The following is a 25984-nucleotide window of genomic DNA, read 5'->3' as shown; positions in this document are numbered from 1 at the left end:
AACTTCTTTCTAATATTTATTAAAATCTATATTAAAGATAACAACTTTAATGCATGCTTATATGTGAGGGAAAATGCAGAAAAAAAATTAACTTGGAATGTCCAGCCCCAGTTGGCAATTCTACAACATGACTAACTAGGCTAAAAAAAAAAAAAAATTGCAGAAAAGAGGGCAAAATGATTGGAGAGTCAGAGAACCAGGAAGTCTACTGCAAGATTTTTGTCTTCTTCTTTTTTTTTTAAGATTTATTTATTTATTATATGTAAGTACACAGTAGCTGTCTTCAGACACTCCAGAAGAGGGCGTCAGATCTCGTTACGGATGGTTTTTGAGCCCCCATATGGTTGCTGGGATTTGAACTGAGGACCTTCGGAAGAACAGTCAGTGCTCTTACCCGCTGAGCCATCTTACCAGCCCGATTTTTGTCTTCTTGATATGATAGGGATGTTATACTCATGAAATCTCAACAATAGGGCTACTAAAGAAGACCTGAACCAATTGAAATGCTGAGATAGATGGGAGAGAATCTCACAGAGACTCTTTTAGTCTTTTCTATTTCTGTGATAAGACACCATGACCAAGGAAACTTAGAAAGGAAAGTGTTTATTTAGAGCTTACAGTTTCAGTGCGATAGAGTCCATGACCATCATGTCAGAGAGCATGACAGCAGGCAGGCAAGGCATGATGCTGAAGCAGTAGCTGAGAGCTCATATCCTGAGATACAACCATGAAGCAGAAAGATAGAGACTAAGAATAGCATGAGTCTTTTGAAACCTCCTCCAAGCCTTCTCAAACAGTTGCACCAGCTGGGGACTAAGTATTCAAATATATGAACCCATTTGGGACATTCTCATTCAAACCACCATAGGATCTCACCCTACCTGGCGATTTCAGGTAATTAATGGTTGCTTAGAGAATAATTAGTTTCCCCAAGAAATGATCCCCTTAATTTGTTGTTCAATACTAAGTTGTCAGCTCTATAAACATACACAGATAAGCAATACTAAGTGGATTCAGCAGGTTGTATTTATATATTTATTCACACACACATACACATATACATATATATACAATTGTATGTTTGTGTATGTAACGATAATCAATAAGAGAAACTAAGAGAAATAACCAATCTAAGGAAAGAGGCCATGAATTTGAGAGAGAGGAGAGGGTAGGGGAAATGATACAATTACCTTTACTTAAAAAAATGAATATTTTAATACCAAAAAGTATTTAATTTGGCTTTTGGTTTTAGAGTGTTAGGATCCAGGATATCAGAACAAAGTCATGGCATTGAGAACAACTGAGAATTCACATCTTCACCTGCAAGTAGGAGGTAGAGAAAACGAATGGGAATGGTCTGAATCTTCTGAAACTTCAAAGTTTAACTTGAGACACATGTTCACCAACTGGGAACCATGTAGTCAAACACAGAAGCATATTAGGGCCATTCTCATTCAATCCACCACATTTCATGCCCTGGCCCCTCATTGGCTCATAACCATAACATAACACAAAATTCACTTAGTTCAGATTAAAAAGTTCCCATAGTCTTTCAGCTTCAACACTGTTTAAAAGTTCAAAGTTCAAGGCAATATCTTAATTGTCACTCCCCATAAAATCAGAAAGCATATATATTTCCAAAATATAATAGAACAGAATATATATTGTTATTTCAAAAGGAGGAATTTGGACATAGTGAGGAAATAATGGACCAAGCTAAATGTTCTGCAAAATGTAGGGATTTGGGGAACATAGATCAACATAATAAAGGCAACAGACAGCAAGCCAATAGCCAATATCAGACTAAGTGAAGGAAAAAAATTAAAGAATTTTCATCGAAACCAGAAACAAGGTAAGACCTCTTTCTCCACTCCTATTCAGTTTAATGCTTGAAGTCTTAGCTAGAGCAAGAAAATAACAGAAGGAGATCAAAGGTCTAAACACAGGAAAGAAAGAAGCGAAATCAAAGCATCCTTTTTTGCTGATGGTATGATTCTGTACATAAAAGACATCTGAACACTCCACTAGAAATCAACTATAATTGATAAACCCTTTCGTCTAAGTAGCAGTATACAAAACTGACACACAAAAGTCAGTAGCCATCCTATAAACAAATGACAAACATACTGAGAAAAATAGGAGGGCAACAGTTTGATTCATAATAGCCCCCACAATACCTTGGAATAAATCTAACAAATGTGATAGCTAATCTCAATTTTCAACTTTGACACACATGGGAAAAAGGCACCTCAATTGAGAATTGCTTCCATTAATTGGACTGTGGGTGTGTCTATGGGAGATTTTCTTGAATACTAATGTAGGAGGGCCCAGCCTACTGTGAGCAGTATTCAGGTGTCGCTGGGCTGTATAAAAGCTAAGAAAGATCCTGAAGCAAGCTAGAAAACAACCCTGATCTCCTTTATCAGTCCCTGCCATCCTGTTTCCTACCTTGGTTTCCCTCAGGAATGGACTGTAAACTGTAAGTCAAATAGCGCCTCTATGCCCCAAAGTTGCATGTAGTCAGTGTTTCATCACAGTAACATGAAGCAAATGAGGAAATCAAGGAAGTGACAACGTGTACAGTGAAAACTTTTACAACACTGAAGGAAGAGTTTGAACAAAAAATAACAGGAGTTAGAAAAATTAATATTGTGAAAATGGCCATATGACAAAAACCAACTCTAAGTATTAATAGAATTCCATCAAAATTCCAAAGCAATTCTTTACTGAAATTGAAAATAATAATCTTAAATTTCATATGTAAACACAAAAGACTCAAAATAGTCAAAATGATCCAGAACAATTATACCAAAGTGCTACAGTAATAAAAGGCACCATGAAACTGGCGTAAAAACAAACAAATTGGTCAATAAAATAGAATTGAGGACCCAGATATGTACAGGTCAAAGGTCTACTACACTCTGTTGCCAATGGAAGAAATATCACCTGCTGAACGTATTCTTTGATGAGGCGATAAAAGAAGGCTCTGTAACTTCAGGTGACTTTTGTGAAGCTCACAACTATGATGCTAGTTTGGGCCACATAATAAATATATGAGCTACTTTTCTGTTGTTGTAATAGAACACCACAACCACAGGCCACTTAAGGAATTTATTTTAGCTTATCCTCAGGGATAAGAGTCCACCACGGCAGAGAATCAGGATACTGAGATTGAACATCCTCAATTACAGGCACATTGCAAAGAGAGCAAACTACTAATAGGTGAGGCCCCTTTAAAACACAAAGCAGTCTAGTGACATGCTTTCTCCAGCAAGGCTGCACCTCTTAAACAACTGGGGATCAAATGTTCAAATGCCAGAAACTACAATGTGTAATGGAGACTTCCCATTGAAACCACCACAATAAGACATAAATCATCCACGTGAAAAAGGTACACACACACACGGGGAGAGAGAGAGAGAGAGAGAGAGAGAGAGAGAGAGAGAGAGAGAGAGAGAGAGAGAGAGAGAGGAAGAAGAAGGAGGAGGAGGAGGAGGAGGAGAAGGAGGAGGAGGAGGAGGGAGGGAGGGGAGGGGAGGGGAAGGAGGAGGAAGGAAGAAAGGAGAGGAGAGGAGAGGAGAGGAGAGGAGAGGAGAGGAGAGGAGAGGAGAGGAGAGGAGAGGAGAGGAGAGGAGAGGAGAGGAGAGGAGAGGAGTTTGGGTGCCAAGCAATGAGTCCATTTTAAGAAGTACATATTTCCCAGGTATCATGCTAGGCATTGGTTAGTGACCACTATCACTGAAACAATGATTTCCTGATCATAACAATCAAAGGGTGAACTGAATAGGCTTTATACCAGGGCCTTTTTATTTTCTATTCTACATCCAGCAACACTTAACATAACATGAAAGCAATTAGAAGTCATACAAGCATTTATAATTCAGTGGTAACCAGAAGGAAAGCTTCAGGCTTATACTTGTGTGATCACTGATGTTGCCAGCAAGCCTCTGGGCAAAAACTTCGATGACCATTTTACAGAGGGAAAAGCTGGGCTAAGGAAAGCTATCTCCTGTCCTATGCTCCAGTAAGGCACTGTCTGTACCTAGAAGCTGCCTACAGGACATCAAGGAACAGTACAGTACACTCCTGGGGCTAAAAGGGTCCTTTTTGTCTCTCTTCCTAACAAAACATGCCGACACCAGGCCCAGGGCAAGAATGAATAAATACCAGTCTGAGCTCCCTGTTCCTGTCTCTCCACCCTCCATGGAGATTTACCTCCCATCACACGATTTCACTGAGGATAAACAAATGCAGACAAGATCCTGCTCTGCAAATCACCTGAATTTGATGCTGGTGTCCTTTTGTTTTCTCAGTCTTTGTGATTTCTGAGGAAACATCTCAGAGGAGTTATAACACTTAGTGTAGACATTAGACAGAGTTTGTTACAGGGTAAGTAAATCTGACTCAAGGGATAAGAGTGGGCAATAGTCCAAGGGACCACTGTACACCAGAACTGACAAAAGTTTATAATAGTCAGAGAGACCACTGTGCTAATCTACATTTATAGGCAGACTTCACAGTATTTCTAAAGTCTCCAAAACAGACAGCTTTCCTGAGAGAGTTTTCCCTTCTAGATGTTCAACACTTCCATTTGGTTTGACTCTTTTTTAAAAAAAAATTATTTTATCTATTTACATTCTAGATGTTGCCCTTCCTACTAGTTCCCCCTCCCACAACGCTTCATCCCATTCTCCTTCCCCTTTGCCTCTGACAGGGTACTCTCCCTCCCTAGGTTTTCCCCTTCCCTGTGGCCTCAAGTCTCTACAGGATTAGGTGCATCCTCTCCCACTGAGGCCAGACAACACAGTTCTCTGCTACATATGTGCCAGGGGCAGGGCGCAGTCAGATGAGCCTGTGTATGCTCTTTGATTGGTGGCTTAGTCCCTGGGAGCTCCCAGGGGTCCAGGATAGTTGACTCTGTTGGTCTTCCTATGGGGTCACCCTCTTTCTCAGCTTCTTTCAGACTTTCCCTAATTCAACTACAGGGGTCCCCATCTTCATTCCAATGGTTGTGTGTAAGTATCTGCATCTGCCTCAGTCAGCTGCTTGTAGGGGCTCTCAAAGGACAGCCATGGCAGGTTCCTGTCTGTAAGCACATTATAGCATCAGTAATAGTGTCAGTCTTTGGTGCCTCCATCCCCACCCCATGAGATGGATCCCAAGTTGGGATGGTCACTGGACCACCTTTCCTTCAGTCTGCTCTATTTTTGTCCCTGCATTTCTTTTAGGCAGGAACAATTCTGGGTCAGAAATTTTGATGGTGGGTTGATAACTCTGTCCCTCCACTTGGGGCCCTGTCTATTTACTGTAGGTGTCCTCTTTAGGTTCGCTCTCACCACTTGGTTTGACTCTTATAGTATAGAGCAATAGTATTGAAAAAGTGTAATATAAAAACAAAAACTAGGCCTTTAGGCCCAGGCTTGAGAATGTGACCTTTGTGACTCAATGCTCCAAGGTATGCTAATCATAAAACAGATAGCGACATTCCTCCACCCACCCACTTCCTGGGTTCAGGGAGAGTTTATTCAAAAAGGACCACCCTGACCATTCATGGAACCCCCTATGCAAATGTGCTATTGTTAGGGGCTCATAGAAACTGTCTTGAGAAATAACCCGCACAATTACCAGGTATTCCTTGTGACTCTTGTGACTTTGCACTTCCTCATGACTCTTAACTGGTATCTTTGGTATTTTCCAACAACACCCTCTCCACCCCCTTGAGCTGTAGTTTCTTACTTTAAATACCCCCTTACCCAGCTACTCCATTCGCCAAGGTCCTCTACCCCTGAGTGGTGTATGACTGTGGGCCTGAGAGCTCTCTTGAAATAACAGTCCTCTTGCAGTTTGCATCAAGACAGTTTCTCGTGAGTGATTTGGGGTGTCGTCTCTCCTGAGTCAGAATGTGGGGGAGTCCTCACGTTGTGGGTCTTTCAGTATATAAAGCCTCTTGCTAGACAGTCTTATGAGGTTAGGGTTACTAGAACCACATTATCCAGCTATCAATTAATAACTTCTAGATAATTCAGAACGTCTTGTCTCCTTTAGGGTCACAAATATGACTTAGGTCCATTCCTCTGGCTAATAATTAGAGTCCTGCCATTCCAGTTTTTGCTTTTATACGCTGTTGATTATGAAGCAAGGACTAGCTATAACATCCATCAAGTCTGCTAATATCCAACAAGCCATTCAACAATCTCACCAGATCAGGACATTCTCCATTAAATAGTCATTCTGGTCAAGTTTGGGATTGCAGTTTAAGTCTATAACACCAGCACTTAGGGGCACAAGTCAGTAAGATAAGGCTGACTTGTGCTACATAGAAAATACTAAGCCAGCCATGGCTACACAGCAAGGCATCCTTTAAAAACAAATGTCATTCTGGCCATTAGTTGCCTAGACAGCAATTAGGTTTCTATGGCAACTATGAAGAACAGGCTGTTCTAAAACTGAAAATGCCTCGAAATGGTCCTTGCTTTTGGTGCACCAACCTATCCCTTAAATTAAAGTACCTTCACTCTTTATGTTATCTGGTAGAGCATACTCAGTGAAGATGCAGACAATTTGAGAAAGACTGCTTAGAGCACAGACTAGTCTGTTCCTGGATGTGGGCCTTGTTTTTCTCACCAGATCACCTCAGATCTCCATTACAAAGGCACTAAAGATGAGGGGTTTCTATGGCAACCAAAAAGCAGAGGATGTTCTACCAACTGAAATGCTTCCACAAAGCTTTCTGTTCTCTTGCTTGTCCCTGAAAACAAAACACTTCACTCTGCAGACCACTTGAAACAGTACACTCATTAGAGAAACCAGACCAATGCAGGCAATCAGCAGAACACTGCTCAGATGATGGGAATAAAGCATGCTTTTGTGAGGAATTTTGTCAGCTATAAAAGTGAGACCTTATCAGTAAACAGAGTCTCTCGACTTCATCCAAGGGCATTTGGCATTTTCCTAACCCTCTGAAAAAGAACATATTATAAGGGTCCATGATTCCCCAAAGAATGATACCCCGGACTCAAAAAGTATGTAAACACACGGAGTGTTTTATTCTGCAAAAGTCCATCATGCTGGGGTCTCCCATAGACAACCAAGTGAGCTTGCAGGCCTGATTTAAAGAACATTAGGGAATTCTGGGGTAGGTGACCTCCATGTTAATCTGTTGGATCCATCTCTATGGACATGCCACTACCAGGGTGTAGGGGCTGGAAACTGGCTGGCGAGGTCTGGAAACTATTACTGAGGAAGTTGCTGAGGAAGTCTGGAAACTGCTGGGATCCATTGTCCTTGCCTCAGGCCAGGTGGCAGGGCAGCTTCTGAGGCCTGGACTTGCCTGGAACTGCCCAGTTCCTAGAAACAGAGATTTAGGCCTAGTCTCCTGAACTACCAATTTGAAGCCTGTCGTGGAGTCAGCCTAGCCTTCTTAATATAAGATATAAGTAACACTATGAAGTTAGCCACCTATGGTAAGAAAAAAATTAAAACAATCACCAGGCTGATCCAGGAACAATATAATTTGTCACTTAAGGAATTTCATAGTTATTTTAGGGGAGGAAGATAGGCCTGCAAGAGTATAATCAATTCCTAGATAGAAACCTAATCTTTAAGTATACATTCGCTTATCCTGAGAAATTTTTATCCTCCGTTATGTCTATATTCTCCCTTATGAGCATATCTCACTGACACACATATGGCCTGGGTAAACATCCACTCCTTCTCAATAGCAGGAATGGCTTACACAATGGGAGAATTTGGAAGGAGAATAAGAATGTACATCCCACTTCCTCTCTCTCTCTTCAAAATCCTTGGTAGCAACCTATGATGCAACACTTGTTCTGTCTGCCTGAAAACTTGGGCCATTTTTAAAAATTTTTTTTTCTTTCATGCATTTATTTACTTGGGGGGCTGGAGATTTGGATTGGCTGTTAAGACTCCTTGTTACTCTTGCAGAGTGTCAGGGATCAGTTCCCAGTCCTCACGTGAGGACTCACACATGCACCTCCAGGTTCCTCTTTTGACTTCTGCAGGCACTAGGCACACATGTATTATACATACATAAATGTGGATAAAAAATATATATATAAAGCAAAATAAATAAGCCTAAAATTTGTCTCTGTCTCTGTCTCTCTGTCTCTCTGTCTCTCTGTTTCTCTGTCTCTGTCTCTGTCTCTCTCTCTCTCTCTCTCTCTCTCTCTCTCTCTCTCTCTCTCTCTCTGTGTGTGTGTGTGTGTGTGTGTGTGTGCATGTAGGAGTCAGTTCTGTCCTTCCATCATCCCTAGGATTGAGCTCTGGTGATCAGGCTTGGCAGCAAGTACCTTCACAGGCAGTCATCTCACCAGCCATGAGTTGAGCCTTAATTAAAACATGCCAAAGTTCTACTTTTTCTGTGTCTCATTGATTCCCTATTACTATGGTAATTGTTTGCAATGTTGAGTCTTTGAGGATATCCTTAAAATACCTTTCTGCACTATTGATGAGCTCTAAGTCAGTACAAAAAAAAATAAGACAAAATAGCAACACATCAGGATGTTGGATAAACTGGCTTAGAAATTCTAGGACATGGGTTTTCTACTAATGAATTATAGTCCAGGAATTAACCCTGTATTAGAAAAGTCACACAGGAGAGTAGAGCTTGCCTCCAGGAAGTGTCTGACCCCAGGACTCAGGTGAGATCTCCATTTTCTCTCCAGCGACTCTCTAAGGTAGGTCCACTCAGGAGCACACAGGCCACAGAAGCAGCAGAGCAGCTGGGATACGGTCCTACAATCCTACATCAGCAGTCAGGAGGTGGGGTTGTTCCGCAGCCCTCTGTATACTGGTCTTGCCAGGAGAGAGCTGGTCTCCTAGCAGTGCTGACACAGGCTTATAGACTCACAGGAGGAACAAGCTCCAGCCAGAGACAGCAAGAAAACCTAACACCAGAGATTACCAGATGGTGAAAGGCAAATGCAAGAATCTTACCAACAGAAACCAAGACTGCTTAGCATCATCAGAACCCAGTACTCTCACCACAGGGAGTCCTGTATACCCCAACACACCAGAAAAACAAGATTTGGATTTAAAATCATATGATATGGTAGAGGATTTTAAGAAGGACATTAATAACTCCCTTTAAGAAATACAGGAGAACACAGCTAAAAAGGTAGAAGCCCTTAAAGAGGAAACACATAAATCCCTTAAAGAATTACAAGAAAACAACCAAACAGGTGAAGGAATTGAACAAAGCCATCCAGGATCTAAAATGGAAGTAGAAACAATAAAGAAATCACAAAGGGAGACAACTCTGGAGATAGAAAACCTAGAAAAGAAATCAGGAGCCATAGATGCAAGCATCACCAACAGAATACAAGAGATGGGAGAGAGAATCTCAGGTGCAGAAGATTCCATAGAAAACTTTGACACATCAGTCAAAGAAAATGCAAAAAGCAAAAAACTCCTAAGCGAAAACATGGAGGGAATCTAGGAGACAATGAGAAGACAAAACCTAAGGATAATAGGTATAGATGAGAATGAAGATTTTCAACTAAAAGGGCCAGTAAGTATCTTCAACAAAATTATACAAGAAAACTTCCCTAACCTAAACAAAGAGATGCCCATGAACATAAAAGAAGCATACAGAGCTCCAAATATTTTAGACCAGAAAAGAAATTCCTCCTGTCACATAATAATCAAAACACCAAATGCACTAAACAAAGAATATTAAAAGCAGTAAGGGGAAAAAGGTCAAGTAACATATAAAGGCAGACCTATCAGAATTACACCAGACTTCTCAACAGAGACTATGAAAGCCAGAAGATCCTGGACAGATGTCATACAGACACTAAGAGAACACAAATGCCAGCGCAGGATACCATACCCAGCAAAACTCTCAATTACCATACATGGAGAAACCAAAGTACTCCATGACAAAACCAAATTTACACAATATCTTTCCACAAATCCAGCCCTTCAAAGGATAATAAAGGGAAAACTCCAACACAAGGAGGGAAACTGTGCCATAGAAAAAGAAAGAAAGTAATCTTTCAACAAACCTAAAAGAAGATAGCCACATGAACAGAATCCCAACTAACAACAAAAATAACAGGAAGCAACAATTAATTTTCCTTAATATATCTTAATATCAATGGACGCAATTCCCCAATAAAAAGACATAGACTAACAGACTGGCTACACAAACAGGACCCAACATTCTGCTGCTTACAGGAAACCCACCTCAGGGACAAAGACAGACACTACCTCAGATTGAAAGGCTAGAAAAAAAATTTCCAAGTAAATGGTCCCAAGAAATAAGCTCGAGTAGTCATTCTAATGTGGAAAAAAATCGACTTTCAACCTAAAGTTATCAAAGAAGATAAGGAGGACACTTCATACTCATCAAAGGTAAAATCTACCAAGATGAACATCTATGCTCCAAATGCAAGGGCATCCACATTCATTAAAGAAACTTTACTAAAGCTCAAAGCACACATTGTACCTCACACAGTAATAGTGGGAGACTTCAACACCCTACTCTCATCAATGGACAGATCCTGGAAACAGAAACTAAACAGAGACAGTGAAACTAACAGAAGTTATGAAACAAATGGATTTAACAGATATCTATAGAACATTTTATCCTAAAACAAAAGAATATACCTTCTTCTCAGCACCTCAGGGTACCTTCTCTAAAATTGACCATATAATCGGTCACAAAACAGGCCTCAACAGATAAAAATATTGAAATAATAACATGCATCCTATCAGATCACCATGGGCTAAGGCTGATCTTCAATAACAACATAAACAATAGAAAGTCCACATACCTGGGGATCCATCCCATAATCAGCCACCAAACCCAGACACTATTGCACAATGCCAGAAAGATTTTGCTGAAGGGACCCTGTTATAGCTGTCTCGTATGAGGCTATGCCAGTGCCTGGCAAATACAGAAGTGGATGCTCATAAGATGGAACACAGGGCCCCCAATGGAGAAGCTAGAGAAAGCACCCAAGGAGATGAAGGGGTCTGCAACCCTATAGGTGGAACAACAATATGAAATAACCAGTACCACCAGAGCTCGTGTTTCTAGCTGCATATTTAGCAGAAGATGGCCTAGTCGGCCATCACTGGGAAAAGAGGCCCCTTGGTATTGCAAACTTTATATGCCCTAGTACAAGGCAACGCCAGGGCCAAGAAGCAGGAGTGGGTGGGTAGGGGAGCAGGGTGGGGGGGGAGGGTATAGGGGACTTTTGGGATAGCATTTGAAATGTATATAAAGAAAATATCTAGTAAAAAATAAATAAATGAAAAAATAATTAAAAAAAAGAAAGTCCACATACATGTGGAAGCTGAATAACTTTCTACTCAATGATAAATTTGTCAAGGAAGAAATAAAGAAATTAAAGACTTTTTAAAAGAGTTTAATGAAAATAAAGCCACAACTTATCCAAACTTATGAAAGCAGTCCTAAGACGAAAACTCGTATCTCTGAGTGCCTCCAAAAATAAACTGGAGAGAGCACACACTAGCAGCTTGACAGCACATGTAAAAGCTCTAGAACAAAAGAAAGCAAATTCACCCAAGAGGTGTAGATGGCAGGAAATAATCAAACTCAGGGCTGAAATCAACCAAGTGGAAACAAAAAGAACTATACAAAGAATCAACCAAACCAGGAGCTGTTTTTTTTTAGAAAATCAACAAGATAGATCAACCCTTAGCCAGACTAACTACAGGGCACAAGGACAGTATCCAAATTAACAAAATCAGAAATTAAAAGGGAGACATAACAACAGAACCTGAAGAAATCCAAAACATCATCAGATCCTACTACAAAAGCCTATACTCAACAAAACTGGAAAACCTGGATAAGATGGACAAGTTTCTAGACAGATACCAGGTACCAAAGTTAAATCAGGATCAGATTAATGATCTAAACAGTCCCATATCCCATAAAGAAATAGAAACAGTCGTTAATAGTCTCCCAACCAAAAAAAGCCCAGGACCAGATGGGTTTAGTGCAGAGTTCTATCAGACCTTCAAAGAAGACCTAATTCCAATATTCCTCAAACTATTCCACAAAATAGAATCAGAAGGTACTCTACCGAATTCATTCTATGAAGCCACAATTACTCTGATACGTAAACCACAGAAAGACCCAACAAAAATAGAGAACTTCAGACCAATTTCCCTTATGAATATCGACACAAAAATACTCAATAAAATTCTCACAAACCGAATCCAAGAACACATCAAAAAGATCATCCATCATGATCAAGTAGGCTTCATCCCAGCGAAATGTAATTGGCTATATAAACAAACTCAAAGACAAAAACCACACTATCATCTCATTAGATGCTGAAAAAACGTTTGACAAAATCCAACACCCCATCGTGATAAAAGTCTTGGAAAGATCAGGAATTCAAGGTCCATACCTAAACATAGTAAAAGCAATATACAGCAAACAAGTAGCCTACATCAAACTAAATGGAGAGAAACTAGAAGCAGTCCCACTAAAATCAGGGACTAGACAAAGCTGTCCACTCTCTCCCTACTTATTCAATACAGTACTTGAATTCCTAGCCAGACAATTAGACAACAAAAGTATATCAAAGGGATACAAATTGAAAAGGAAGAAGGCAAAATAGCACTATTTGCAGATGACATGATAGTATACATAAGTGACCCCAAAAATTCCACCAGAGAACTCCTAAACCTGATAGACAACTTCAGTGAAGTAGCTGGACATAAAATTAACTCAAACAAATTAGTGGCCTTTCTCTACACAAAGGATAAACAGGCTGAGAAAGAAATTAGGGAAACAACACCCTTCACAATAGTCACAAATAATATAAAATACCTTGATGTGACTCTAACTAATGAAGTGAAAGATCTGTATGATAAGAACTTCAAGTTCCTGAAGAAAGATATTGAAGAAGATCTCAGAAAATAGAAAGATCTCCCGTGTTCATGGATTGGCAGGATTAATATAGTAAAAATGGTTAGCTTGCCTAAAGCAATCTACAGATTCAATGCAATCCCCAATAAAATTCAAACTCAATTCTTCACCGAGTTAGAAAGGGCAATTTGCAGATTCATCTGGAATAACATAAAACCTAGGATAGCAAAAACTATTCTCAACAATAAAAGGACCTCTGGTGGAATCATCATCCCTGACCTAAAGCTGTACTACAAAGCAATTGCAATAAAAACTGCATGGTACTGGTATCATGACAGACAGGTAGATCAATGGAATAGAATTGAAGACCCAGAAATGAACCCAGATACCTATGGTCATTTGATCTTTGACAAAGGAGCTAAAACCATCCAGTGGAAAGAAGACAGCACTTTCAACAAATGGTGCTGGCTCAACTGGTTGTTAGTATGCTAAAGAATGAGAACTGATCCATTCTTTTGTTTTGTTTTGTTTTGTTTTGGAGACAAGGTTTCTCTGTGTAGCCCTAGCTGTCTTGGAACTCACTCTGTGGACCAAGCTGGCCTCGAACTCAGAAATCCACCTGCCTCTGCCTCCCAAGTGCTGGGATTAAAGGCGTGCACTACCACTGCCGAGCGAATTGATCCATTCTTATCTCCTTGTACAAAGCTCAAGTCTAAGTGGTTCAAGGAACTCCACATAAAACCAGAGACAGTGAAACATATAGAGGAAAAAGTGGGGAAGAACCTCAAATATATGGGCACAGGGGAAAAAATCCCTGAACAGAACATCAATGCCTTGTACTATAAGATCAAGAATCGACAAATGTGACCTCATAAAATTGCAAAGCTTCTGTAAGGCAAAGGACACTGTCAATAAGACAATAAGGCAACCAACAGATTGGGAAAAGATCTTTACCAATCTTAAATCTGATAGAGGGCTAATTTCCAATATATACAAAGAACTCAAGAAGTTAGACTCCAGAAAACCAAATAACCCGATTAAAAATGGGGTACAGAGCCGGGCATGGTGGCACACCCCTTTAATCCCAGCACTCGGGAGGCAGAGGCAGGCTGATTTCTGAGTTCGAGGCCAGCCTGGTCTACAAAATGAGTTCCAGGACAGCCAGGGCTATACAGAGAAACCCTGTCTCGAAAACTCAGGTGACAGCAGATACTGGCAAGGATGTGGAGAAAGAGAAACACTTTTCCATTGCTGGTGGGATTGCAAGCTGGTACAAACACTCTGGAAATCAGTCTGGTGGTTCCTGAGAAAATTAGACATAATACTAGCAGAAGATCCAGCAATAGCACTCCTGGGCATATACCCAGAAGATGTTCCAACTGGTAATAAGGACACAGGCTCCACTATGTTCATAGCAGCCTTATTTATAATAGCCAGAAGATGGAAAGAACCCAGATGTCCCTCAACAGAGGAATGGATACAGAAAATGTGGTACATTTACACAATAGAGTACTACTCAGCAATTAAAAACAATTAATTTATGAAATTCTTAGCCAAATGGATGGATCTGGAGGATATCATCCTGAGTGAGGTAACCCAATCACAAAAGAACACACATAATATGCACTCACTGATAAGTGGATATTAGCCCAGAAACTTAGAATACCCAAGATACAATTTGCAAAACACATGAAATTCAAGAAGAAGGAAGACCAAAGTGTGGATACTTCAGTCTTTCTCAGAATGGGGAAACAAAATTCTCATGGGAGGAGTTACAGAGACAAAGTTTGGAGCAGAGACTAAAGGAATGACCATCCAGAGACTGCCCCACCTGGGGATCCATCCCATAAACAACCACCAAACCCAGGCACTATTGAGGATGCCAACAAGTGCTTGTTGACAGGAGCCTGATATAGTTGTCTCCTGAGAGGTTATGCCAGTGCCTGACAAATATAGAAGTGGATGCTTACAGCCATCCATTTGATGGATCACAGGATCCCCAAGGAAGGAGCTAGAGAAAGTTCCCAAGGAGCTGAAGGGGTTTGCAGCCCCATAGGAGGAACAACAATATGAACTAACCAGTAACTCCAGAGCTCCCTGGGACTAAACCATCAACCAATGAAAACATATGGTGGGACTCATATCTCTAGCTCCATATGTAGCAGAGAATGGCCTTGTTGGTCACGAGTGGGAGGAGAGGCCCTTGGTCCTATGAAGACTCTATGCCTCAGTATAGGGGAATTGGCGCCAGGGACAGGAAGCAGGAGTGGGTGGGTTGGGAAGCAGGGTGAGAGAGGAGGGGATAGGGAAGTTTCGGAGGGGAAACTGGGAAAGGGGATAGCATTTGAAATGTAAATAAAGAAAATAATCTAATGAAAAGTAAAGCCGCGTATGTCAAGGAGTACAGTGCAAATCTATCTCTGTTGTGAACTGAAAATAACTGCCTATGCATGCCTAAGGTTGTCCCTGTTGCAGAAGCCAGTGTCCCTGAACACTGTCTTTGAAGAAACACTTCCTACAGACAAGAAAGTCCCTTTTCCTCTCTTGCATACCCACTGAGCAATCATGGCAGAGCATAGCATGCGTGGGCTGGTGAAGTTACTCTTCATTTCTTGAAACAAATGACTTGCAGACTCTTAGTCATATAGAGCAGGACTGGAATTGAGATCTAAAAACCAAAGAATGAATTGAAAGTCATATCGAATTGATTTCTTTCATGGAAATTCCTCCAAGAAAGAACTGATGAAATGATAATACCATATATATATTATAACCAAAAGTATAAGAAAGCCTTTCCAAGGCTTCAGTCAAAGAAAATCTATATTTTTGTTGCTAACAAATCCCAGAAAAAGGGAAAGCTCATCATATCCACAAATTTTGGATATCCATTTGTTTTCAACAAAATGTCCCCAAACAACAGCCATTTATTATCTCTTAGGGTTCTGTGTGATGAAGCCTTTGCTTTCTGAACTATGAACTCTCTTCAGACAGATACAGCCTAAGACATCATAGTGAGCTGTCACCTAAACAATGCATGCTTGCTGCTAAGCACGCAACTGTACACAAGGAAGTTGCTCAGTAGGTTCCCTGAAACACCTAGAGAGGAGCCTGGGCACTTTAAACTTCTGGAGTAAGTATATCAGGAATGGTAGTTGCTGGGGAGCTTAAACTCCGCCTTCCTGTTAAGTAAGAGTCTACGTTTCTAGCACGAAGCTAGACTTGAGGATTCTTCTTCTTGCTCTAGGGGAAATTTAAGGCTTGATGACAAAGAGATACCGCCTGAAGATAATGTTGCTTGTGTACTCTGAAACCTGTCAAGTTTATCGAAAGGATGAGTCTGCAGATGGCTGAGACTAAGTAGCTTTTGAGTGCTCAGAGAGCAAAAAGGAAGAGAGATTTTTCCCCAGATAGGAAAGTCTGATGGTCCTTCCAGTAATAGGGACCAATATGAATGTTTGAGGTGAGGTTTGGATGGACCACCTAACCTGGGCCACCACCCATGAGGTTTTCCAAATGGGACTGAGGAACAGAGGGCCATATTATATTCCCCTCTTCTTATGCTTTCTATGCATGATGCTCTGGCATCTGCAGTCTCAAGGACTGGAGAGGGACTGTCTGTCTCAGAATTCCCCAACCTGAGTAAACAACTCATCCAATCGTCATCACTCCTATCCAAATGGACCAGTGCAGAGCACCATTGCCATCCTCACTACACGGCTCCTCTACGGGACTCTTACACTCCTTACATAGAACTTACATATAGCAAGCCTTGGTACCACACAATTTGGGGATGTTCCTGGACTGTAGCGCCTGCGACTGAGAGGCACAGACTCTTCTCATGGCAGGGATCTCTTGACATATTTTGTAAGCTGTGCCTGAATAGTCATGAAAGAAAGCTACTCTGTGAAACAATGTCCCCAAGACAGGAAACCAGAAGGTTCTGAGACACCACAACATTAACCTAGCATTGTGGCTCACAATTCTAATCCCAGTACTCTGGATGTGAAGGCAGGAGGGCCAGAAATTCAAGACCATCCTCACCTATTATAGAAAGCTTGAGGTCTGCCTAGGTTGAATGTGATGCTGCCTTAAAAAGCCAAAAAAAATTAAATAAATAACAAACATGTATAATTCCTGTTAGTTTATGTATTTTTTTTACTTACGTATGTGTACCATCCATGTGCCCATGGAGGCCAGGTATTGGATTAACTGGAGCTGGAGTTACAGGTGGTTCTTAGCATCCCACTGTGGTTTGGGGTTCTCCCTTCTCCTCAAGGGTCACTGGCCACGGGTCCTCGAGGACAAAGGGAGCAGAAGTGATGAGCAGGGTTTGGAGGGCTGTGAGTATGATGGAAGGATTTCCAGAGATCGCTGCAGTGAGACAACAATATAGGGGCTTTTAGGGGTATGAGTGGAAAGGGATAACTGATCAGAGCATAGGGCCTAATTATCATCTGGGCAGGAAGCCAGAGCAGGACTTGTGTGCTGAGTTACGCAGGCTTGCAGAGAATTCTGCACAAGGTCACTTTTTCAGAAAGGCGAGGCGCCTGTGTTCAGGGATACTCTGTAGATAAGGTTAGGCAGAGCAAGGGAAGTTCTGCTGAGAAAGGGAGTCGTCCATTTTGTTTCAAGCATCGGAGAGCCATCCAGACAAAGGGGACTGTTACCTTAATAGCAGGGTTCTCGAACAGTTATTGCTGGGATCCAAACTCCAAACCTCAGGAAATGTAGTAGCAAGTGTTTTCAATCACCAAGCCATCTTCCCAGTTCTCCTATAAAAAAATAAAGCAAATGTAATGACCAATTGCCCATAAAACAAATCAAGAGGTTATAATCGTGGCATTCTTGCTAAGAGGAGAGAATTTAGAACAAATGGTTTTTTAGAAGACTAAAATACATAATAATAATTAAGGCTAAAATTTACTAGGAAGATATTAGTTGTGAATATGTAAATTACCCAGTCACATACTGAAAATATTTACAGAGGAAAACTTACAGAATGAGCAAGAAGAAATATAAACTTGTATATTAACAAATGTACAATGTTAACATATTTCTTACATCAAAGGATATTCATGTGGGAAAATATGGTATGTATTGAGAAAACTTCAGGAACACAGAATCAAGGTTATTAGAGACAGACATTCATAACTGTGCTACCTGATATCAGACAGTATATTTCGCTTCAGTTGAATTCAAAACACTTAGGGACTTTGGCTATATCATGGACCTAACTGTGCAGGCTGTAGTGACAGTGAAACACATTAATGTGTCCTATTAACATAAGCTAGTAAAATATATAATATATCACAGCATTTAAAACAAAATTGTTCTACTATAAATGTTTGGAATTTTATTGACAAATATGAAAAGATCTGGGCATTCAGGCACTTACCATGATTTAGTTTAGAATTTGATGAAAACTTAACACTGGTGATTCTGATGATATTAAAAGAAAACATGAGAATCTGTAACTATAGAAGTTTCTGAAGATTTTAAAGCATTATATACTCATATCAATAATAATGAAAGGAACAGAACACATATTCACAAGGAAAGTCAGAGAAGTAAGCAGAACATAAAGTAAGAGAACACAAACACAAAGACTAAAGGTGAACATGGATGTAAATAAACTCTGCAAACAACACTGCAGTCGTTTTATGCACAAAGGAAGAGATAAGCCATGGGTGGAATGTTATCCAAGCTGCCATCAACCATCAAATCGGGCAAAATATCTAAACCTAAATCATAAATAAGAGTCAACCAGAAATACAATAAATCCCCAAAGCTCTGGGAAAAGAAAGATATCTTCAAATTTGAGGGCTCTAACAACACAGAAAGGAATCTTGAAATTATGGAAAGAAGAAACATTGTATCCTCAAGTGTATCAAACTACTAACATCACCAACCTCTTGTCAGGACCACTACCTGGATGTAAATGTTTTTATCTCGAGGCTTGGGGGAATCTCAGGAATCATGAAAAAAGTGGTAAGGACTTCCTTCAGCAAAAAATGGGTAAGGACATTTCCCATCCAACATCTATGACACTGAATGGCCCAAAGGTGGCACTAAGATTCCTATGAAATAGAACAGAATGTGTGTTCATCTCTCTTGTTTCCTGATGACTCCAGGGGAAGAGCCATTTTTTTTTTCCTCTATCAAAAATCAGAGCACTTAGGATGGAAAGGAAGCAGGCACTGGCCTTGTGAAAAGATACAGTGCTGAAGTCTTGAGCAAGGTTTCCATTTGAACCTCTAGGTAAAGTCAGTATTTCCTTTTCCACCTCAGGCAGATGTGAAGAGACTGCCAGCATCAGATCTTTGTTTGCTTGATTTTGCCTATGTTTTTAACCAGGAATACTTTCCCTTTAGATCAGTGTTTCTTAATTTTCCTAATGCTGAGACCCTTTAATATACTTCCTCATGTTGTTGTGACCACAACCATAAAATTATTTTTGTTGTTACTTTATAGCTGTAATTTTGATACTATTATGAATTGTAATGTAAATATTTTTGGATATTTTTGACAAAGGGGTTGTGGTTCACAGGTTGAGAACCATTGCTTTAAACGGATGATTTGAGCAAGAGGAACTGACTAATGCCATTCACTGGCCAGTGCACAGTCATTCTAGAGAACAACATGAAAACATCTAGTAAAATTGATGTAATTTGATGTATGTAATTTGACTACAAAGTACATAACTAGCAGAGCAAGTTGAATAATAGCAACAGAGTATTCTGTTGAAAATTTATATTACCCAGCTATAATGATTATGGCAGTATAGTGGTCACATAAGAACAGAAGAACTGATTAATTATATCAGACAGAGAGCCCAGAAAAATAGACCCAGGAATATGCAATAAACTATTATTTTGATATAGGACCTTGCCATGTATCTCAGGATGGCCTCGAACTTGCCATTCTTTTTGTCTCAGCCTTCTGAGACAAAGCTTAAGCTCATAGGTGACTAGACCTGACTTCCCAAGTTATAATAAATTAAATCTTGGCAGGATTGCTGGACATACATAATTGGGTATGGATTGCCACTTTAATAAATAGTTCTGGAAAATTTGAATAGACCCATGCAAAAGAATGAAATGCCACTCACTAAAGGCAATGAATCAGAGACTGACATGCAATTTCTGAAAGAATAAAAGCTGTAGAAGAAAGTACAGAGGACAAGCCACTAAATGTTGGCATTGAAACCTAGCTTTAGTCTCAGCTGCCTGACATATAAACAGAAGCCAGGAATTGGATCTTTAAATGGTGCTTAATTCAGACAGCTGGCATCCCGGGAAGTGAGAGAAAACTCAGCCTTTCCAGTGCCTTCCTTCCTTATCATGTTTTAAGATAACAGGAACAATGGCAATAAATAAATCAGCAAATCATGCCAAAGCTCAGGCTTGTACCCCGGCCAGGCAGTTGGCCTTTTCTCAGGCATTCCTCTTTTCTTGCATTATTGCCTCTGTTTAGAAAGGAGAACTCTGCTTTGCCTCTTTAGCAGCTGTCTGTGTAGTGGGTTAGGATCTGCATACACCAAGGCCATTGAGTCCTGTATTGCTCCTGAGTCACTTTTTGGATGGCATGTAAACTTAAGGTTGACAAGTCTTTACTAGTGTACATTGTTCAGCTGCCTTCAGACTGTATATATAGATTCCTTCCCTACAGAATTAAGTTCTAATGTGTTCTTATAATATGAAAATAAGAAGTGTCCCTATTTTTCTCTACAATGTGAAATAAAAATGTGCTCTTAAAATATAGACTACAAATAACACCAAGGTTGTTTGACAAATCCTCAAGAAATTATATTGATATTCCTCGAGGAATGACTATATATATATATATATATATATGTACATATATATATATATATATATATATATATATATATATATATATATATTCTTAAAGGAAGTTAAGCCATTTGGGCTGATACTGTACCCCACAAGAACCATAGACTAACACCAATCCAGTATCAGGCACAATGAACCTACTTCCAAATGGTTGGTCAGGGTAGTCCATATGACAATATAGATTACTGATGTAGCCCTTAAATTGCATCTCAGGGTTGAGGCTAGCCTCTGAAGACATCACATATTTAAGACACAGGACTTGGATGGTTCAAGCTGGATTTGACCAGAAGGCATGTTTGCTGTAGTCTAGCTTCCATGGTTCTCGAAGACACTATGCAAACTGCTAAGGGAGGGAGGCAGTTAAAGTTTTACCCAGCTGAAACTCATATGAACCACAATTTACTGCTGTGACCAGACACCATGACCAAGGAAAGCCTTATAAAAGAGAACATTTAATTGGGGCTGGCTTACAGGTTCAGAGGTTCAGTCCATTACCATCAAAGCAGGAGTATGGCAGCATCCAGGCAGGCACAGAAGCTGAGAGTTCTATATCTTCATCTGAAGACTGCTAGCAGAATACTGACTTCCAGGCAGCTAGGAGGAGAAACGTATAACCCACACCCATAGTGACACACCTACTCCAACAGGGCCACACCTTCTAGTCCTGCCACTCCCTGGGCTGAGCATGTACAAACTATCACATCTATCTTTGGCACTGTGCTATACCAGCATAATCCCTTACTACATTCTGAATCTATCACAGATAAATGTAGCTACCACCCCTTATCAAGAAGTCACTCTTTATAGCAAATGGAGGCCATTGTAGAAATGTGGGTATCAACAGGTTGTGTGAAGACAAATCTCAAAACATCCATCTATATCACAGCTCCTGCTTCGATGGCTCAGGGAACATTGCAGAAGAGAGCATCCTTGGCAGTGACACTAATCTCCGCATTTCCACTGGGTTTGCAATAGTTCTTTTGGTGTACTTCTTTCTTAGATAAAGGTCATTTTAACAGATGCCCTTGGCATTTCCTACATTGAGACCTCTCACTATAAACTCTTCATCAAGTCCCTCTTGCAATGCAATAATGAAGGAGATTCTCATTTTCTGAGCATCTTCACTCACTTGCAGTTGGTGACCCACTCGTGCTACTGTGAGACTGAACTTGAACTAAAACTCCATTGGTCACCTGACCTCCTCTGTAGGTCTCCTCACAACAATGACAGTTGAAAATTATTAGCCAGTGGCCCCTCAAAGGCCGATATATTTCAGTTCCTTAAATTACCCCTGTGAAAACCTTTGAGTCTTTATTAATGACATAAAAATTGACTGTGATCCAGGGTCTCTCCTTGAGGAAATGTGTGCCACTATATCAGCCCAATACGGGAATTGACTAAGAAACCATGGTAGTTTTGTATTTAGATTAATTTTTTGTAAACTGTCGTAACACCTTTACACACACACACACACACACACACACACACGCGTGCACACACACACACACACACACACACCTTACCACCACCAACAACAACAGCAACAACAATAACAATTATTGTGTGTCTTTTCTTGTCTATGAAGAATATGTTATAAGACCTCCTCCCTCACAGTAGATGGACTCCCTGAAAGTACAGATAGTACTGAATCAATATAATGTGACTCTCCCTTTTATTTTCTACAATATTGCTACATGATATTATAGTTCATCTGCTTTTCTGTGTTTTAGGGCCAGATGGCCCCTTTGCCTTACTACCTTTATGCTTTGGTGCCATTATGAAGTGTTATTGTATTTCCACAGTCAACCTAATAAACTGGCTAGTTGCTAACTACTTAATGAGCAGAATAGGGGTGACTCACATTCTGCAGGACAAGGGAAGGCACTGTAACATACCATCTTGTTCTCAGGATAGCAAGTGATTTGAAACTCATGGAGTTTCAGTTTCTTGTTTTGTTTTTCTTCCAGATGACAGTTGCTCATGGGTGACTAGAACTCTAGAAAACAAAAACTATGGGTAGAAAAGGACTTCTATGTTACCCCGCCCCCATCAATAGTAGATTCCTCATGGGACTCCAAAGTCAGCCATGTTGGAATTTGTCCAGTGGCAGGATGAGATCTTCTATTTGCATTTCAGAAATCATAACAAAGAAGACCAATAGAGTGGTTGCAAGTCAAATACTCCATAGGTCACTACCCAGAAATTACTAATATTTTAGCTCTAGTTCAAAAGAATAATGCAAAACAACAATAACAGCAGCAGCAGCAACAACAACAACAACAACAACAATAAACCCTACCTTACATCTTCAAAGCACTCGAGTAGAAGTAGGGCACCTTCAGTCAGCAGGTGTAGGGCCAAATGCCCCCTCAGCCTTACTGCCTTCATCCTTCAGTGCCATTATTAAGTGCTGCAGTATTATGAAGTGGAAGCAGGTTCCTTCCAATCAGGTCTTCAGTTGATTGGATGTGGAGAGTAATTGGTTTTTATTCCTACATTAGTGTACTTTGTTACTACAATGAAATAAACACCTCAGGCAGGCTAATTTAAAAACAGAAAAAGGGTCTTTTGCTCAAAATTCTGGATGTTCAAGTCCAAGGTTAGGGAAAATATGAAGTTAAACACTGCTCTGGTCCCTAGTGAGGGTTTATCAATTGATGATGTCACAATGACAACATTGCAGGTAGGAGGAAGAGATCACACCATTCAGGAATGCTACTTGCTCTTAGAACAATGCACTCTCTCACTAGGAATGGTGGCCATTTGAAACTCAAAGCTCACCCCCAAGTGAAACGCCTCCTTCTACATGGCCACATCCCCTAATCCTTCCCAAATAGTTCCACCAACTGGGGACTAAATATTCAAATGTACAAGACTTATGGAGGGGGCTCATTCCAATCACCACAAGGAGTAATATTTACTCAACAGTTGATAATCATGTTTATGTTCATTAGACAACTTAGGTGCTAAGATAATGTTGATGTCCTGTGGTTAATTGTGTTCTCTTTTATGACTGATGGTGATTTTTCTGATGGATATCACACTTTTCCATGCTCTAGGCTTGGCTGGTGGGTATGCATATATGGTCTGATCTCCCACTGATGTTGTGAGGCAGATGAAGTCTGGAAATTTATCCAAGGTCAACTAGAGTTAAATGGCTTAAGACTGAGGCTCTGGCCCAAAGCTATATCTCCTCTTTATGCCACCATGGAATCTACTCTAAAGCCATAAGCCCAATTAAATTCTTTGTTTCATAAGTTGCTTTTGCCATGGTGTTTTATCACAGCAATGAAAATCCAATGATTACCCTTTAAAAACAATAGTTTCCTTTTTATTTTTCTTAGGTAAATATAATTTAGTTTATGACAAAGAGAGTGATAATTAGCTTCAAATAAAATATATATGGTTTTACTTATTAATCACCACCATCTGACAGGGTTCAACAAATGTCTTTCTTCATCTTAACAAAATATACTGCAAAGTAAATTGGTAGAAATTAATATTGTGAAAATGACCATTTGAACAAAAGCAATTACAAAATTAATGAAATCCTAATTATAATCATCACAAGAAATGGGAAAAAATCCTAAAATGTATATGGAAACATAAAAGACTCTCAATAGCCAAAGCAATCCCAAAACCCAAAAACAATGCTGTAGGGCTACTACAGAATTCAAGATATGTTACAGAGCCTTAGTAATGAAAATAGATTGGTAGTGGCACAAAAACAGACATGGAAAACAATGGAACAAAATCAAAGACCCAGACATGGCAACATACTGCTCCAACCATTTATATTGTACAAAGGTGCCAAAAGCATACACTGAATGAAAGAAAGCATAGTCAACAAGTGGGAAAATTGAATCACCACATCCATAAGAATGAAATTAGATATGTATCTATCACCTTGCACTAAACTAAAAGGATCAAAGACTTTAATTAAAGCCTGAAAGTGCTAGAAGAAAAAACAAAAACATCACCCTACAGAACACACACACACACACACAGAGAGAGAGAGAGAGAGAGAGAATATTTAAATGGAGTTATGACACTTGCTTTTGCTTGCCTCCAAGAGTCATAGACTCTCTGACCAAAAAAAAACAAAAAAACAAAACAAAAAAAAAAACAAAAAAAAACAGTGCCAGGCATAATGTTCTTTCAAGTTCTTGGTCAGGTGAGTAAAAAACTCCTCAGATTATATAAGCTATTGATGCTGGCCTTAGTTGCCTCCCAGAATCTGAAGGTAAATCCCCATTGTTGAAGACAACACATACTTCAGACATAAGACTCGGGATCCAAGCTGGGTTTGATTTAAAACCTCCTCCTGGAGGAGTAGCTTTTACAGTACCAGAAGGTTCTATGGAAACTGACAAACAAGAAAAGTAATCAATAGTCTTACCCAACTATGATGCCTATGAACACCGATGGCAAGCATGGCAAGATGTTTCCAAGGTGCAGTAGTAGCATGTATATCTTGGTGGTAATCATCAGTTCTCTAATCAGACTTGAGGAGTAGTCAACAGGAGGAGAATCATGCCTGCTACTGGAACCTAGCCACCCACTTGGGGCTAGGGAGCTCACAGATCTAGAGGAGAACCTACTAGCACAACTTTACTAGACAAGCACAATTCCTAACTATGGTCTACAACTCAGACCCACAGAGAAGAGATTTTTACCCAAGAAGCTCTTCTTTTCAACAGATGGAAACCATTATAAAAAGCTCCCTCTGGTCTAAATGAAGAAAACAACTGACCATTGAGTGCCCAGCTGTAACTAATACATCTACAGTATAACTCTATACCTACCTTAGTCAGGCTCAAGGAGAAGAAATATTGTAAGAGCTAGAGGACCAGGATGTCTGCTGGGAGGCTGTATACTCTATATAGGACAAAGATATCTCACACACGAAATCTAAACACTGTGTCTCTCTAAAGAAGACCTGCACAATGACAACACCAACTGATAGTCCAACACGGGTGGGGAAAATACCATAGGTCTCTTATTCCTATATTAAGAACTATAAACAAGAACTACTGAGAGTGGGAGAATTAGTCTTTTCCAAGAATGAGTCCTCTAATTGATTCTCCAATATCAAGTGGCCAACCCTAAAAACATACACTGAACAGACTCAGCAGGTTGCATTTATATGCCTATTCATTTATGTGATGGTTTGAACTGTGTATGATATAGTCCAATAAATATAATCCAGTAACTTTAAAATGATTAAATATCAATACACTGAAAAGTTATTAAACCTTTG

The 25984-nt window shown here is 40.0% G+C and overlaps 1 long non-coding RNA gene across 1 annotated transcript in view; it reads right to left on the bottom strand.

Annotated features, from left to right (window-relative positions):
• Gm31214 overlaps positions 1-20677 on the bottom strand; it is a 48731-nt gene extending 28054 nt beyond the window's left edge. Inside the window, exons 1-3 of the long non-coding RNA XR_003953080.1 lie at positions 18267-20677; positions 17539-17643; positions 17035-17242 (exon numbers count right to left, since the gene is read on the bottom strand). This is a non-coding gene — a long non-coding RNA (predicted gene, 31214). The remainder of the gene's footprint in view (positions 1-17034; positions 17243-17538; positions 17644-18266) is intronic.
• Between the last annotated feature and the right edge of the window lie 5307 nt (positions 20678-25984).

This window comes from Mus musculus, chromosome X, assembly GCF_000001635.26.
Source record: "Mus musculus strain C57BL/6J chromosome X, GRCm38.p6 C57BL/6J".
Taxonomy (NCBI): Eukaryota; Metazoa; Chordata; class Mammalia; order Rodentia; family Muridae; genus Mus; species Mus musculus.
The sequence above is the reverse complement of the archived record's forward strand: the minus strand, read 5'-3'. Positions and strand labels throughout refer to the sequence as shown.